Raw genomic sequence first — 15,099 nt, 5'->3', positions numbered from 1 at the left:
ATTCCTCTTCATCAATTAACTTTTCACCTGTTAGAAGTGTCATTTGTCTTTATTTTAAAGCAAGTTTTTCTTGAACTCAGCATCTAATTGTCCCGTTTTTTATTTAAATAATCTCTGCTTTTTAATGGAGTGTTAGGCCATTTACATTTAATGAAATTGTCAATATGTTGGTTTAAATCTACCATATTGCCATTCATTTTCTATTTGTCTTATCTGATCTTTGTTTCTTTTTACCTCTTTTCCTGCCTTATTGCTTAATTTAATAATTTTCAAGATTTCATTTTATCTTTTCTATTTATTAGCACTAAAATATTTTAAAGTCTTTGTTCTAGAGTTTACAACATAAGGATTCAATTTGTCCCAGTATACCTCCAAATAACACTTTACTATAGTATCCTTCCATCTTGCCTTATTAGCCTTTGTTGGAAACTGTTGTTGCATACATTTTACTTCTACGTATATTATTAATCCCACAATATGCTATCTTTTGCTTTAGACCATTAATTACCTTTCAGATTTATTTTTAATGGCGAAATATGTTTTATATTTACCCACACTTTTACAATTTCTGGTGCTCTTCATTTCTTTGTATAGATCCAAATTTCTATCTGGTCTTATTCTTATTCTTCTACCTGAAGAACGTCCTTTAACTTTTTTTTTTTTTTTTGTAGTCGAGTTCTACAGGCAACTTCTCTTAGCTTTTGCTTGTCTAAAATAGACATTACCGGGGCGCCTGGGTGGCTCAGTCGGTTAAGCGGCCGACTTCAGCTCAGGTCACGATCTCGCAGTCTGTGAGTTCGAGCCCTGCGTCGGGCTCTGTGTTGACAGCTCAGAGCCTGGAGCCTCTTTCGGATTCTGTGTCTCCCTCTCTCTCTGCTCCTCCCCTGTTCATGCTCTGTCTCTGTCTCAAAAATAAATAAACGTTAAAAAAAAATTAAAAAAAAATAATAAAATAAAATAGACATTACCTTATTTTTGAATGGTATTGTTTTGGTTTTTTAAAAATATTTATTTACTTATTTTGAGAGAGAGAAGGAAAGAGAGAGCGAGTGGGGGAGGGGCAGAGAGAGGGTAAGAGAGAATCCCAAGTAGGCCCCTCACTGTCAGCACAGTGTCTGATGTGGGGCTCCATCTCATGACCACGAGATTATGATCTGAGCCAAAATCAAGAATCAGATGCTTAACCGACAGCCACCCAGGGGCCCCTGACTGCTATATTCTTTGAATAAAGAATTCTGGGGTGACAGTATAATTTTTTCCCTCTGCACTTCAAGATGTCCCTTCATCATCTTCTGGTTTACATTGTTTTCAGACAAGAAGTCGGTAAAATTGCTAACTGTCATTCCTTTGTATGGAAGATGACTTTTTTCCTCTGGCTGCTTTTAAGATTTTCTCATTCTCACTGGTTCTCAGCAATTTGACTATAATACGACATGTAATTTTTGTTTGTTTTTTCTACTTGGAGTTTGTTAGATTTCTTAGATTTGCAGATTTATAGTTTTCATCAAATTTGGAAATTGTTGCCTTTTTTTGTTTGTTTCTCTTGCTCTTTCTGGGACTCCAATTACATATATGGTAGACTGATAATTTTCTTCATGTCACTGTGCTCTGTTTATTATTTTCTGTCTTTTATCTCTGTACTTCATTCTACTCACCCTCCCCCTTTCCCCAGTACTTCATTTTTTTTTTCTGGTTTAGGATGAGTCTTTATTTTATTTTTTTATTTTTTTATTTTTTTGGCACAGAACATTTTATTTTTTTTATTTTTATTTTTTTCAATATATGAAATTTATTGTCAAATTGGTTTCCATACAACACCCAGTGCTCATCCCAAAAGGTGCCCTCCTCAATACCCATCACCCACCCTCCCCTCCCTCCCACCCCCCATCAACCCTCAGTTTGTTCTCAGTTTTTAACAGTCTCTTATGCTTTGGCTCTCTCCCACTCTAATCTCTTTTTTTTTTTCCCTTCCCCTCCCCCATGGGTTTCTGTTAAGTTTCTCAGGATCCACATAAGAGTAAAAACATATGGTATCTGTCTTTCTCTGTATGGCTTATTTCACTTAGCATCACACTCTCCAGTTTCTTTCATGTTGCTACAAAGGGCCATATTTCATTCTTTCTCATTGCCACGTAGTACTCCACTGTGTATATAAACCACAATTTCTTTACCCATTCATCAGTTGATGGACATCCAGTACTTCATTTTGGATAGATTCTGTAACTAGGTCTTCTACTTCACTAATCTTTTATCTTTGCAAAGTCAAGTATGCTGTTCATTCCCTCCACTGTATTTTTTTTTAATTTTTTTTTTAACGTTTTTATTTATTTTTGAGACAGAGAGAGACAGAGCATGAACGGGGGAGGGGCAGAGAGAGAAGGAGACACAGAATCGGAAGCAGGCTCCAGGCTCTGAGCCATCAGCCCAGAGCCCGTCGCAGGGCTCGAACTCACGGACCGTGAGATCGTGACCTGAGCTGAAGTCGGACGCTTAACCGACTGTGCCACCCAGGCGCCCCTCCACTGTATTTTTAATTCAGAGATTGTGTTTTTCATCTTTAGGAATATCATTCTCTTAACACTTACAATTTCCCTTTTCAGCATGATCGTACTTTCTTTTACATATTTGAGTATTTGTATCATGTTTGCAACAATGCCTCAATATTTTCTGCAAATTCTGTCATCTCTGTCATTTATTTTCTATTTCTGGTGACTGACTTTTCTCAGTCTTCACTTTTTCCTTCTTTCCTCACTGACTTTTGAGAGAATGCTGAATGTTATGGATTTTATATTGTTGGCTGCTGGATTTTCTTGTATTTTTAAAATACTATTTGATTAGTTTCTGGAAAGCAGTCAAGTTTCCTTTAGATTAGTTTATTCCTTGTGGGATTTATTTTTAAGCTCTTTTAAGTTGGGTCTAGAGTAGTCTTTACTATTAGGAGCAATTTTGCTCTACTTCAAAGACGTGGCCCTTCTAGTCTCATGTTTTTAATGCACTCTCTCCACTCTGATTTAGACTGTATGTGAGCTCTGAGAATTGTCTGTCTTTCAAATTCTCAGTAATCACTCTTTTCTTGAAAGCTATTTTTGTCTGCCCTTATGGAGCATTCGCCCTATGTATGAACATTTTGGTATTCAAAGAAAGATTCAAGGGTTCCCTATTGTAGATTTCTGAAGATTTCTCTCTGTGTACCTCCCTTCTTCGGGTAACCTGTCCCATGAATTCTATTTGATTCATCCTCTTAGACCATCAACCTTGGTCTACCCAACACAGAATAATCGTCAGACTTTATTAGGTTTCCCCTACCTATGCTGCAGAGAATTACCTCTGGGCAGAAAGTATAGATGATGGTAGATTTAACATCAATTTTTTCACTTCAGAATGTACAGTCCTCTGTTGGCAGCTTTCCAATGTTTGAAAATAGTTTTCCTTATAATTTTTGACTATTTAGATACTTATGGCTGGAAGTTATTTTTGACTATATTACTCCCTCATGGAAGAAACAGAATTCCACATATTCATTATTCATATTATTATTGTATTCTTCTGTACTGATGTTGGAGGAGCTGATGCAGAAAAAAATTTGCTGCTATAAATTATCAAGCTTTTAATATCTTTATATATAATGCATCTCCTTGGGGGCAGGATATGAGTGTGAAGGTAGGAGGTGAAGTCTGTCACATAATTGCGCCTATGGTTTCTCAAGGGAAAGAATCATTACTGGATTATCTTTCTGTTCACAGAGTAATAATAATACTTTGCAAATAATTGGCTCCCCAACACTATTGGCCAATGAGCAAAGGAAGAAAGGAATGAATGGATGAAAATGGAAGAATATATAATCAGAGATAGGATTCTTTTTCAAATAATATAAATACATTTTTAAGATCTTGTTACATATTGCTCTTTCGCTCTTTGAAAAAATGGCAGCCATTTATATTACCATCAGTCAAAAAAGCATTTACTCATTTTTTTACAGGTCTGCCAACATGTAGCTAAATCATTTTTATGTTTCTAAGAACTGATGAACAGCAAACATCCAGAACCATTAATTTGCACACTAGACCTTCAAACATCTACGCCAATTTTCTTCCTAGAATTAGGATCTCTTAATACAAAATTTTGCCTGAGAAGAGTTTTTCAAGTTATTTACACAACTATCCCTTGTCAATCATTTCTGTATTCACAGTTTTATTTCAAAGATATCAGTAGAAATATTCTAGATTACTATTATGTTTATTAACCTAATATCAGCATTTTAGTCTTTTAACATGAACCATTTATTAGCCATATTGTATAATTTTGTCCTGATCTGAAGTTATTAAAAATATCTTCAAAATTAATATCAAGATATTTTGAAGAGTTTGAAAGATGTGAGCAAATCAATGTATTTTAATATCATGTAAAAAAAGACTTCCTGAAAATTAGGGTAGTAAAGGGGCACCTGGGTGGCTCAGTTGGTTAAGCATCTGACTTCAGCTCAGATCATGATCTCACGGTTTGGGAGTTCGAGCCCTGCGTCAGGCTCTGTGCTGACAGCTCAGAGCCTGGAGCCTGCTTCAGATTCTGTGTCTCCCCCTCTCTCTGTCCCTCCCATGCTCATGCTCTGTCTCTGTCTCTCAATAATAAATAAATGTTTAAAAAAATTTTTAATAAGTATATTTAAATGATTAAGATATTATAAACTAAACAAATAAGAACATGAAAAAACTAGAAGTCACTGAAAATTGCCTGGCAAATTTTATATAGAAAAAAACGGGTTTGTAGAAAAGAAATAGTCACTAGAATTGAACAATTACTAAACGTATTAAACATAAGATTTATGAATACAGAAAGAGATTTAGCAAATTGGTAGATTCTACTGAGAAAACTATCCCAAAAGCAACACAGTTAAAGAGATAATGTGAAAGAGCAGTGAACAGACAAAAGATAGGAGAAAATGTAACATTTGTGTAACTGGTATTCCATGAGAAGACAGTATAGAGAATAAAAGATAGGCAAATTTTTGAATAATATATGTGTAGAAGTTTTCCAAATTTAATGTAGATAGGAATCCATGGTTTGTAACTCAAACAAGTAATCAGTAAGATAACATCACTACATACTTAACACAAACTCCTACATGTCAGAAACAAAAAGATTTTAGGCAATGAAGCACAAAAACCAGACATATAAACAGCATCAACAGAAGCAAAAAGTGGAATAATATATTCAAAATGTTCAGAGAAAAATAACTGAGACGCTAGATTTAATCTATTATTCAAATGGAGGTCAAAATGAAGGACTATTAAGATAAATAAAACCCAAGAGAATTTACTGTTAACAAAAGTTGCTGAATGAATTATTAAGGAAAGTACTGCAGAAAGAACAGTAATTGCAGAACGCAATGAGATGCAAGAAGGAAGAAAATAACTTTTTTACATATGGGTAAATCTTAAAAAGAGGGGATTGAATATATAAAACAAAAATGGAATTTGATGACCAATTATTCGTGGCTATAAAAACAAGGTGATATGAACATCCTGGACAATATTAGCAGGTAAGGCAGGTGGTGGATCATTAAAGTTAAATTATTCTTTAGGAAGAGAAAGCAGAGTAATATTTAAAAAATTTTTTAAACTTTATTTTTTAATTTACAAGATGTAAATTCACTCTACTTGCTGTACAGTTCTGAGCTTTGACAAATGCATAGTGTCATTTAGTGACACCGCCATCAAGATACAGAACAGCTCCATGTCTCAAAAAATTGCATTGAGCACCTCCTTTGTAGATAATCCCTCTCCCTACTCCTAACTGCTGACAACCACTGATCTGTTCGCCATCCCTGTAGTTTTGCCCTTTCCAGACTACCATACACATGGGATCATGCAGAATGCACTCTGCTGGGTCTGGCTTATTTCACTTAACATGTGCAGTTGAACTTCATCCACAGGGTTGCATACCTCACAATTCTCATCTGTTTTATTCCTGAGTAGTAGTCTGTCCAACAATTCCAATATCTCATCCTCTCAGGGTTGGCATCCAATGATGATCTCTTATGTATTTTTCCTTTATGTATCCTTTATGTATTATCCTTTATGTATCTTTTCCTGGTGTCTTTTATAAAATTTGTACTGGATTATGGGCATTTGGAATATTATGCTGTGAGAGTCTGGGTTCTCTTAAAATCCTGTGGGCAATGTTGACTGGAACTGGTCAATATTAGATCGAAAGCTCTGTTGCAATCTGTGGGCTGTGGTTGTGCTGTTAGTTCAATTTTCAGACGTATGCTATACTATGGGGTCTGCTCTATGCACAAAGCACTCATGGTCCAGCCTGGAAATTGGGCACTGTTTTGTATCACAGTTCAGTTCTCTGAGACTTTGCTGTGCTTCTTTTTATCTGTTTTGTATATAGACAGATCAGGTGTGAGTTTGGTTTGTGTCCAATTACACACATAATTAGGGAGTCCCATTTCCCGGCGCTCTCATTTCAGGGATTCCCCTGCCTTCTCAGCTCCTAAGACCCCCTTTTCTCAGTTCTTCTGGCCAGAAAAAAAAATGGTCTAAGCTTTTACTAAGATAATCCTGTTTGTTTTTCTTTTTATCTTTTAACCTACTAATGGGATTAAACATATTTTCTGTTATTGACCGCTTTTTGCATGCATTCAATGAATTCCACTTGGTTATGTTACACCACTAATATTCTGTTAAATTCTGTATGTTAATGTTTTCTATAGGATTTTTGCATTAACTTTCTCTCTCTCTCTCTCTCTCTCTCTCACCCCCCTCCACACACATTGCTGTGGGCTGAATTGTATGCCGCCCCCCATTCATATGTTGAAGTTCTAACCCCCAATATGATGGTATTTGGAGATAGAGCTTTTGGGAAGTAAGTGGGTTTAAATGAGGTCATGAGGGTGGGGCCTTCATAATGAGATTGGTGGCCTTACCAGAAGGGACACCAAAGAACTTACTCTCTCCACCATCTGTCTCCACCGTATGAAAACACAGCAAGAAGGTGGCTATCTGCAAGTCAGCAAGAGGTGTCTCCCCAGAACCTGACCATGCTGGTACCCTGATCTCTGACTTCCAGCCTCCAGTTGGTTTAACCATCCAGTCTATGGTATAGACTGATGTTATAGTAGCCTGAGCTGATCAATATACATCCTATTGATTGTATTTCTCTGGAGAACCCTGACAAATGCAGAAAACTTCCTTCTTCCCCTATGCTCTGAGACAATTTAAATAACATTGAAATTCTTTGTACTCTGAAAGTTATCTGATTGCTCTCTGAGTTTCTTATGTAGCTGTTCATCTGTTAGGTTTTCTATCTTTTCTGGGATCAATTATTATTTTTTAATATTTCTAAAAAATCATCTACTTCAAGTTTTCACATTTGTTTGCATAGTGTGAAGTATTGCCATATAATATCTTATGCTTCTTTTTTCAGTTGTGGTTATTTCTGTCTTTTTCCTTCAAACTGAAGGTATCAGAGTGAGACTTCAAAACAATTTCAAATTGCATCTCTGTCCCTAATAGTTAATATCTTTGGTTTACCCTTGGGTAACATTTTTCAAATATTAAGGAATGACATTACAGCACCCCTCCCCCATATTGGTGTACTTTTTGTTGTTGTTAAATAACTTTTGTCTTTCAACTTACATTTTGTACCTCTGCTCTTGGTCTATTTCTTTAGACATTTCTGATTTTTTAAATTTATTTTTTTAATGTGCTTATTTATTTCTTGGCACATTACTACCAATTTATTTTGTAAAGGTGAATGGTTTATATTTTTTTAGTGGCCTATATATTAATTTAATGGAACATGGTAACAGGAACTGTAAAGGCTGGACTCAATTCTCTGTCTAACCATTAAACATATTTAGAATAGTTAACATTATTTTTTAGTTAATAAGCTAATAGTATAGAATTTAAGTATTCAACATGTTTCTAAACTGAGAAGTATTTAAAACCAAGCAACAGTTTTAATGATATCACAATAAAGATCTTTGTGTAGTAGAGACTGCTAACTTTCTTTCTCTCTCACCTTCCCTTGGAAAACAAACCTGCCTCCAGTTAGAGGCTACATTTCCCATCCTACCTTGTAGAGAGTCGTGACCACATAACTATGTTCTAGCCAATGGAATTCAGTGGAAGTGCAACATCAACATTCTCTCTCTCCAAGGGAATTATTTATCCTCTTTCCTTCCTTCCTCCTTTATGTGTCCTAGAACCAAGAGGTGCTGTTCAAAACAATATGAGCACAATGCATCTTTGTTCAGATTTTTAAAAAAAATGACTGCTCTGGGAAAGTAAAGATGTCCTTGCTTTGCCATTGAATTGATTAAAAACACTCTTCCTAAGATGATTTATAAAAAGGTGCCCTTTTGGATTGACTAATGAAAAATAGTTGCTGTTTCTCTCAATTTTCCCTAAGCTAGTGTGACAGCAGAGCATGGTCTGAATTTTGCCAATGAGCCATCTTCTACATGGGACAAGACGGTACCTGAGGGAATGGTCAAGCAACAAGAAAGAAGGAATCTGAATCCTGGAAGACTTTATGGAGCAGGGTCTACTCCATGAGAAAGAAACTGATTGATATCTTTTTTGAGCCATTGTATTTTGGGCTTCCATTATTGTAGTAGCTAAGTCTATACCTTAGTTATACTTCGGTTCCTATTCTATAGGAGTCACTGATTTAATACTTCGATATTGACTAAATAAATCCATCTCTTTATTCAATTCCCAAACTCATCGAGTGCAGATATCTTCAATGTAAGACAAAATTCAGTCTTTTAATTAGATCATCACAAAAAATGGATCTTGCTGACGCATACTTCTGTACAATGAACTTTTGTTATATATGCGAATAGTTTTAATTATATTTTTCCATGTTACTAGAGTCTATGTAAGGTGGACATCATTTAGCTTACTAGTATAATTGCTCTTATCATTTTCTCAGTAAATTTGCACATAGAATAATTTGCCTCTAAAAAGAAGAAAGAGGTTTCTTTCCCTCTAGTGAATCATGGAAGATTTCCAGACAGTCAACTCTGACCAAAATTCTTAGGGACTACAAAAATCCCATTTTTAGAAAATAGTGACTTTACAGGTGTGTATTGTGTCAATTACCACCATTGCCAGTTTCCAAACAACGAAAGTAATGGTCTCCCATCATGCCAACCAAATTTGGGCAGGCCTAGTGCTTGTCAGATCAAGTGAGTCTTTTAGTTCAGGGTGCAATATTTCTATATGCAGCACCACATTTTCACAAATGTTTGTTAAACACATAGCATTAGCCAGGTACTATGCCACACATAAATTATAAAAATTATCCTTACCTTGAGACACTTACCTATCAGCTGTTTGTAGAAGAGATAAATGAATACAGAGATAATTTCAATGTAAAGTGGTGATTTTGATAAAAGCACAGTACCAGTCAGTTATTAATTTATTGCCTTTGTGCTCCCAATCCATCCTTCATTGCCTGCTTGTGACACGGAAACATTGGTCTCTTGCTAGCTGTTATGCTTTGTCAGTAGAGGGTGCTGGAGGGACACTGCAAGAGGGAGAGAGGTCCCTTCCTGGTTCAAGTGTGCATTCCAGCATTCTTGTGCTTGCCGTGTTGGGCTGGCACGTAGGACACTCAGTGGAGCTCACTTCTAGAGAGTTTCAACAGCATCGCCGTAAATATCTTTGTAGTAAGTTCCCAAAGTACTTCCATAGACTTTCCAGCGGTAAGAACGGCAGTACCTCCCAGGCAGGTGACAGGTAGTTCTGCAGGCTTTCCAGGGGGCAGGGCAGTTCAGTGGCATCTCCCCGTCTCCAGGCATCAGCTTCTGGATGAGTTCTGCAGTCTCTCCAGCTGGCCTCACATCAGCAAGTTCAATGGCACACCCTCACCGGTGGATTCAGGCAGGCTCTGTGGGTGCTCAGAGACTTCAACAGTACTTCTTGAAGGTGACTTCCTGGCGGTTTTCTGGTAAGTCCAGCCGGTATCTGCTTGGCTTTGCAACCAGTTCAACAGCAGCCTCTGGAGGCAGCCTCTCAGCAAAACTCATCAGTAGCACAGTGGGCAATGTCCTGGTAACTAGCCTTAGCCCATTGGCACTGCTGCAGGAAACTTCCAGTTTGTGAGTCCCAGCCCCTACAGTTCATTCCCACCGGCCTCAGCTTGCGGATTGTGGACAGACTCTGGCCTGGGAAAACCAGCAAACCTCTCCAGCATCCAGTGGGCAGCAGCTATCCCAAAGAGGGCTGGATCCCAGGCCTGGGGAAGGCTTCCTTCCTTGAGTACCCCCCTCAGCCTTGGGGTTGAAGGGAAGAAGACCTTCCTTTACCCTTCTGGCTGGACTTAGTAATGTCTATTTTATTTTTGAGAGAGTGAGAGACTGAGCATGGGCAGGGGAGGGGCAGAGAGAGAAGAAGACACAGAATCTGAAGCAGGCTCTAGGCTCTGAGCTGTCAGCACAGAGCCCGATAAGGGACTTGAACTCATGAACCGCGAGATCATGACCTGAGCTGAAGTCGGACACTCAACCGACTGAGCCACCCAGGCGTCCCCCTTCTAGCTGGACTCAGAATGAAATTGACATGAGACAGATAAACGGGAGAAAATCAAATTTAATAGGCGTACATATGTAGAATACACACACACATGAAATTCCAAAGACAATGAGGCAAAAGGAAGCTTATAAGAGATAAGGAGAGGGGTAGAGATCTGGGAATACAAAGGGGAGAAAGCTCATCAGCAAGAAGGTGAAAGGCGATGTTTGGAAAAACAAGGTTGTCCTATTATGCAGATAAGTCCCTTAGGTAAGGAGGAGCCTCTGTTAATAGCTCTCTTCTGGGTACAGGCTCTCGGGTCTTAAGTAAATGTAGGCAATTGATGGGGAAGCAGAGGGCTTTTCTTGCATTTGCTGGGTTTTGATTACTTTTAACTCAAAATAATCATATTTTTTTTTAAGTTTATTTATTTATTTTAAGAGAGATAGCAAGCAAGCATGCTAGCAAGGAAGGGGCAGAGAGAGAGGGAAAGAGAGAATTCTAAGCAGGCTCTGTGCTATCAGTAATCTCACAGACCCTGAGATCATGAACTAAGCTGAACTCAAGAGTCAGATGCTTAACCAACTGAGCCACTCAGGTGCAGCTTAACTCAAAATAATCTTTATGTCAAAGTGACCCATCTTGGGGTAGCCTGCCCTGGGTCCCCGCAGGGTATTCTTTACAGTTCTCTTTATTCCCTTTTAATAGTTTTCTTTGGAAATACAAAATAATTTTTCATATTAAGCTGTCTCTTTTCAAATTACTGTGAGGTTTTTGTCTCCTTACTGGAACCTGACTTAATAAGCACTATTATTAATTATTATCATCATCATCTTAACCATAAATTGGTTGTCCCTAAATTAACAATGATACATAGAACACTATTTATATGGAGTATAATGATATGCCAATATACCCATATTTACATGTTTTCCCTCTTTGCGTAATAAGGTACACCTTAAGTAATCACTATTTTTCTAACCTCTTTTTCCCACTTAGAGAATCACTTCTAACTTATTTTTATCTGAAAAGTTTACCTGAAAGATCCATTCTCATATCATCTAAAAATGAATGCTGAGGAAATAGTACAAAGTGTAGCATACTAGAGAAATTTATTTTCCTAGTCAAGAAGCGAAGTGCATTATAAATTTAACCCAAAAGTTCAGTAATCCACTGGCCTTGAGGATTGAGTTTGTGAAAAATGGGGGTATTAATCAGCCCATACTCAACTTCACTGCCTCATGGACACTGAAGGTTCTGAACAGAACTTCTGTGGGGAGACTCAGAAACCAATAGGAGTTTAGTAGCCAGTGGAGTGAGACCGTTAATTCCTTTTAAAAAATATTAATCATGGAATAGTATTTTATAGCTTCTGGAAGCAAGTTCTCATGGACCTTTGGGGGGGCATTGTCCCTATAGTTTTGTAGGGAGTTATGAATACAGAAGCTTGAGGCCACATATTCTAGAATTCAGCTTGAGTAACACAGTAACATTCAGCTGGGGCCCTACTATGTGAAACGTACAATGGGACAAAGATGGACCCATTTGCTGCCCTTAAGGAGTTTATAATCTAGTAGAGGCTCATATAGATGACAAATAGAATGCAGGACAAGACCGAATGAGTGATCAATGAGAAGCATGGCAGCCATGGGAAAGTGCCTCCTACCCTCCGCTGCACAAAGCATAGATGATGAAGACCATAGCCCTTGATAGTCGTACAGCATTTTTTGGTGAAACCACACATCCCACAGGCTTCTCCTAGGCAAAAACTGATGGTGGCATTGATACTAAAGCATCTCATTTCTGGGAGAAGCTGGACTCCTCTAATGGACGACTTTGGCTTTAGGATTCATCAACGGGCCTCACTGAACTTTCCTTAGAACTGCACCGCATCCAGCTTCCTTCCTCACTTCTCTCTCCTTCACTCTGGGTCAGACTTGATTATAATCTGAAGGCTCCCAGCCTTACCCAGCTCCCTCCCCCTTTTTTTCCCCAGACATTTTTTTAAATAAAGTTGTCGCACATTTAATCCCAGCTTGGCTCAGCTGCTGGGAGGATCCAAGCTTACACACAGAGGTACACACAACATGTATGAAAATATTAATTCTGAACATTCATTTCAGAGAAAAGTATCTCTTAATCTGGACCTGGAAGGAAGAGTTGGATTTTAGTAGCAGAAAATGCAGGATGAAAGCAGACTGGGCTATGAGAGAGCAAATGACATGATTAGAGCAAGTAGCCCAGCATGGCCAAAATGTAAAATGCATAGAATATAATGGGAAACAAATGTACAAACACAGAGGGGCCAGGAGAAAGTTCTCAAATGCTATGCTAAGAAATTTAGCTATTTCTTAATCACTTTAGCATTTTGAATAGGAAATTGAAATAAAAGCTTATCTCAGACCGGAGGCTTTCGACTGCCAGGAAAACCCAGTGTAAAGCGCCTTTAAACAGATTTTATTGGCTCCCATTCCAAGAGGTGAGGTAAGGTAGGCATTTGGGTAGGTGGATTAATTTAATGACATTCACCAAAGACCTGGGTTTTCCATCTGCTTTTCACTTTGTGCAATGTTGGCTTCTTGACGAGGCTGATCTTTTCAAGGTAGAAAGATGGTTCCTCATAGCATTAGGGGCTGGGTGCTTACCTGTTTAAAAAGGAGATATTAGGGGCGCCTGGGTGGCTCATTAGGTTGGACGTCCGACTTTGGCTCAGGTCATGTTCTCAAGGTTCGTGGTTGGAGCCCTGCATCGGGCTCTGTGCTGACAGCTCAGGGTCTGGAGCCCGCTTTGGATTCTGTGTCTCCTTCTCTCTGGCCCTCCCCCGCTCACGCTCTGTCTCACTCTCTCTCTCAAAAATAAATAAACATTAAAAAAAATAATAATAATAAATAAAAAGGAGATATTAGTGGATTTCCATAATTCTCACTTATGAGAAAAGAAGAACCTTCCTGATGTCTGTTGCAAACTTGCCTAGGCTCTTCATGAGTTAAAATTGAGTCACATACCCATCCCTTAACCAAAGAATGGTCAAGCTGTGGAAAATTAGCCCAATCGGACCAGTCAACATATTATTGAGCAGATGGACTATTCGATGAATGAATAATCATCATTGGGCATCTGCTAGGAGAAAGTTGGGAGGACTCTCCCAAGGCAAGCAACAAAGTTCACTGTTAACAATAAAGAAATTTTAGGAAGAGACTTGAAACTCCAGGGGCAGTTTGGAAAAAGAAGAGAGAAAGAAAAAAAGAAGAGAGAAAGAAAAAAAGAGAGAAAGAGATGAAAATAGAGGCGCCAGTTGGAAAACTTTTGAGAACCAGATTCACTGCACTATGATGAAGAGCAAAAAGAAAAAAAAAGTGTAGGAGGTTAATGAGGGAGATGATATAAAGAATCTTTGCTACGAAATAAAATGTGTGTGTCCATAGAACCCATGGTAATGGAAGACGTGCCCCTACCTCTATTCCTATTTGGGGTAGAGAAACAGGCCAGACAGCTTGACCCTAGTTATCTGTATTTATCAGGTCTGCACAAACAGGCCTACTTCTTCCTTCCAGCTATGAAATCTTTGATTTAATTGAAAACAATTATTTTTCCTTCTGGAATCACTGCTAGGAAATGTCCCTAAATTAACCCCACCACTTTTGTAATTGACCACTTCAATTAGAAGGACTCCCTACGGTGCCTCAATTGATATGAAAACATATGAAAACCAGTGCTTGTGCAAACCTATACAGTTGTATAGATGCAAAAGCCAGCATTGTCTCAGGTCTTAAAGAATTCACAGCTGGTGGTAGTTGAGGCACGATTTAGCAATTCAGAAAGTATGGTTAAAAGAGTATGCACTGGTGAGGCCCAGCGGAGGGGAGCCAGGAAAGGTTCTGGATGCCAGAGGCACTCATAGCCACAAGAGTCTTAACTGGAGAATAGAAGGTCAGGGGATGGAAAATCCGGGGAGGAGAGAGAGGATTTTCCTGCTTATGTGGTTGGATCAATGGGCCAAGGCAACACCTGGCTGAGGATTCAAGAAACACCGGACTCCCAGCTCACTCATGTTTTCTGTATGGATTTTCACAGGCCAGCTTTCAGCCATGAATGCCTCTTGGATTCACCCTTCACAGACTTGGCAGAAATGACTGGCTAGATGTTTTTCAAAACAATCTTGTTATCTGCAAGCCATGTAGTCGGTGTCCCTGGTTTCAACAGTAGCAGAGAGAACATGCCCTGAGTTTGGCTCAGATTGCCAAAGAGTAACTTAGAGGGCTGGAAAGAAAGAGGGACACACACACAAAACAACAACACGAAAATGAAAATCATATTTAAAAAACAATTTGCTTATGCATTGGACACCTATATGACAAAAATTTAGTGTACTCCTATTTTCAAATACTTGGCTAGCCTAAAACACAAAGCTGATAAGGTCAAGAGTTCATATCAAATTCAAGAACTTCAACCTTCCCGTGTTATTTACAGATTTTACAGATTATCTAACCCACAATTCATTCTCACTCCAGCATTTATGGAGCACTTGTCATTTACCAAGCCCTGATAAAAGATTTGGGATTACAGTCATGAA

This window comes from Panthera uncia (genome assembly GCF_023721935.1).
Source record: "Panthera uncia isolate 11264 chromosome B2 unlocalized genomic scaffold, Puncia_PCG_1.0 HiC_scaffold_24, whole genome shotgun sequence".
In the NCBI taxonomy this organism is placed as follows: domain Eukaryota; kingdom Metazoa; phylum Chordata; class Mammalia; order Carnivora; family Felidae; genus Panthera; species Panthera uncia.
The sequence above is the reverse complement of the archived record's forward strand: the minus strand, read 5'-3'. Positions refer to the sequence as shown.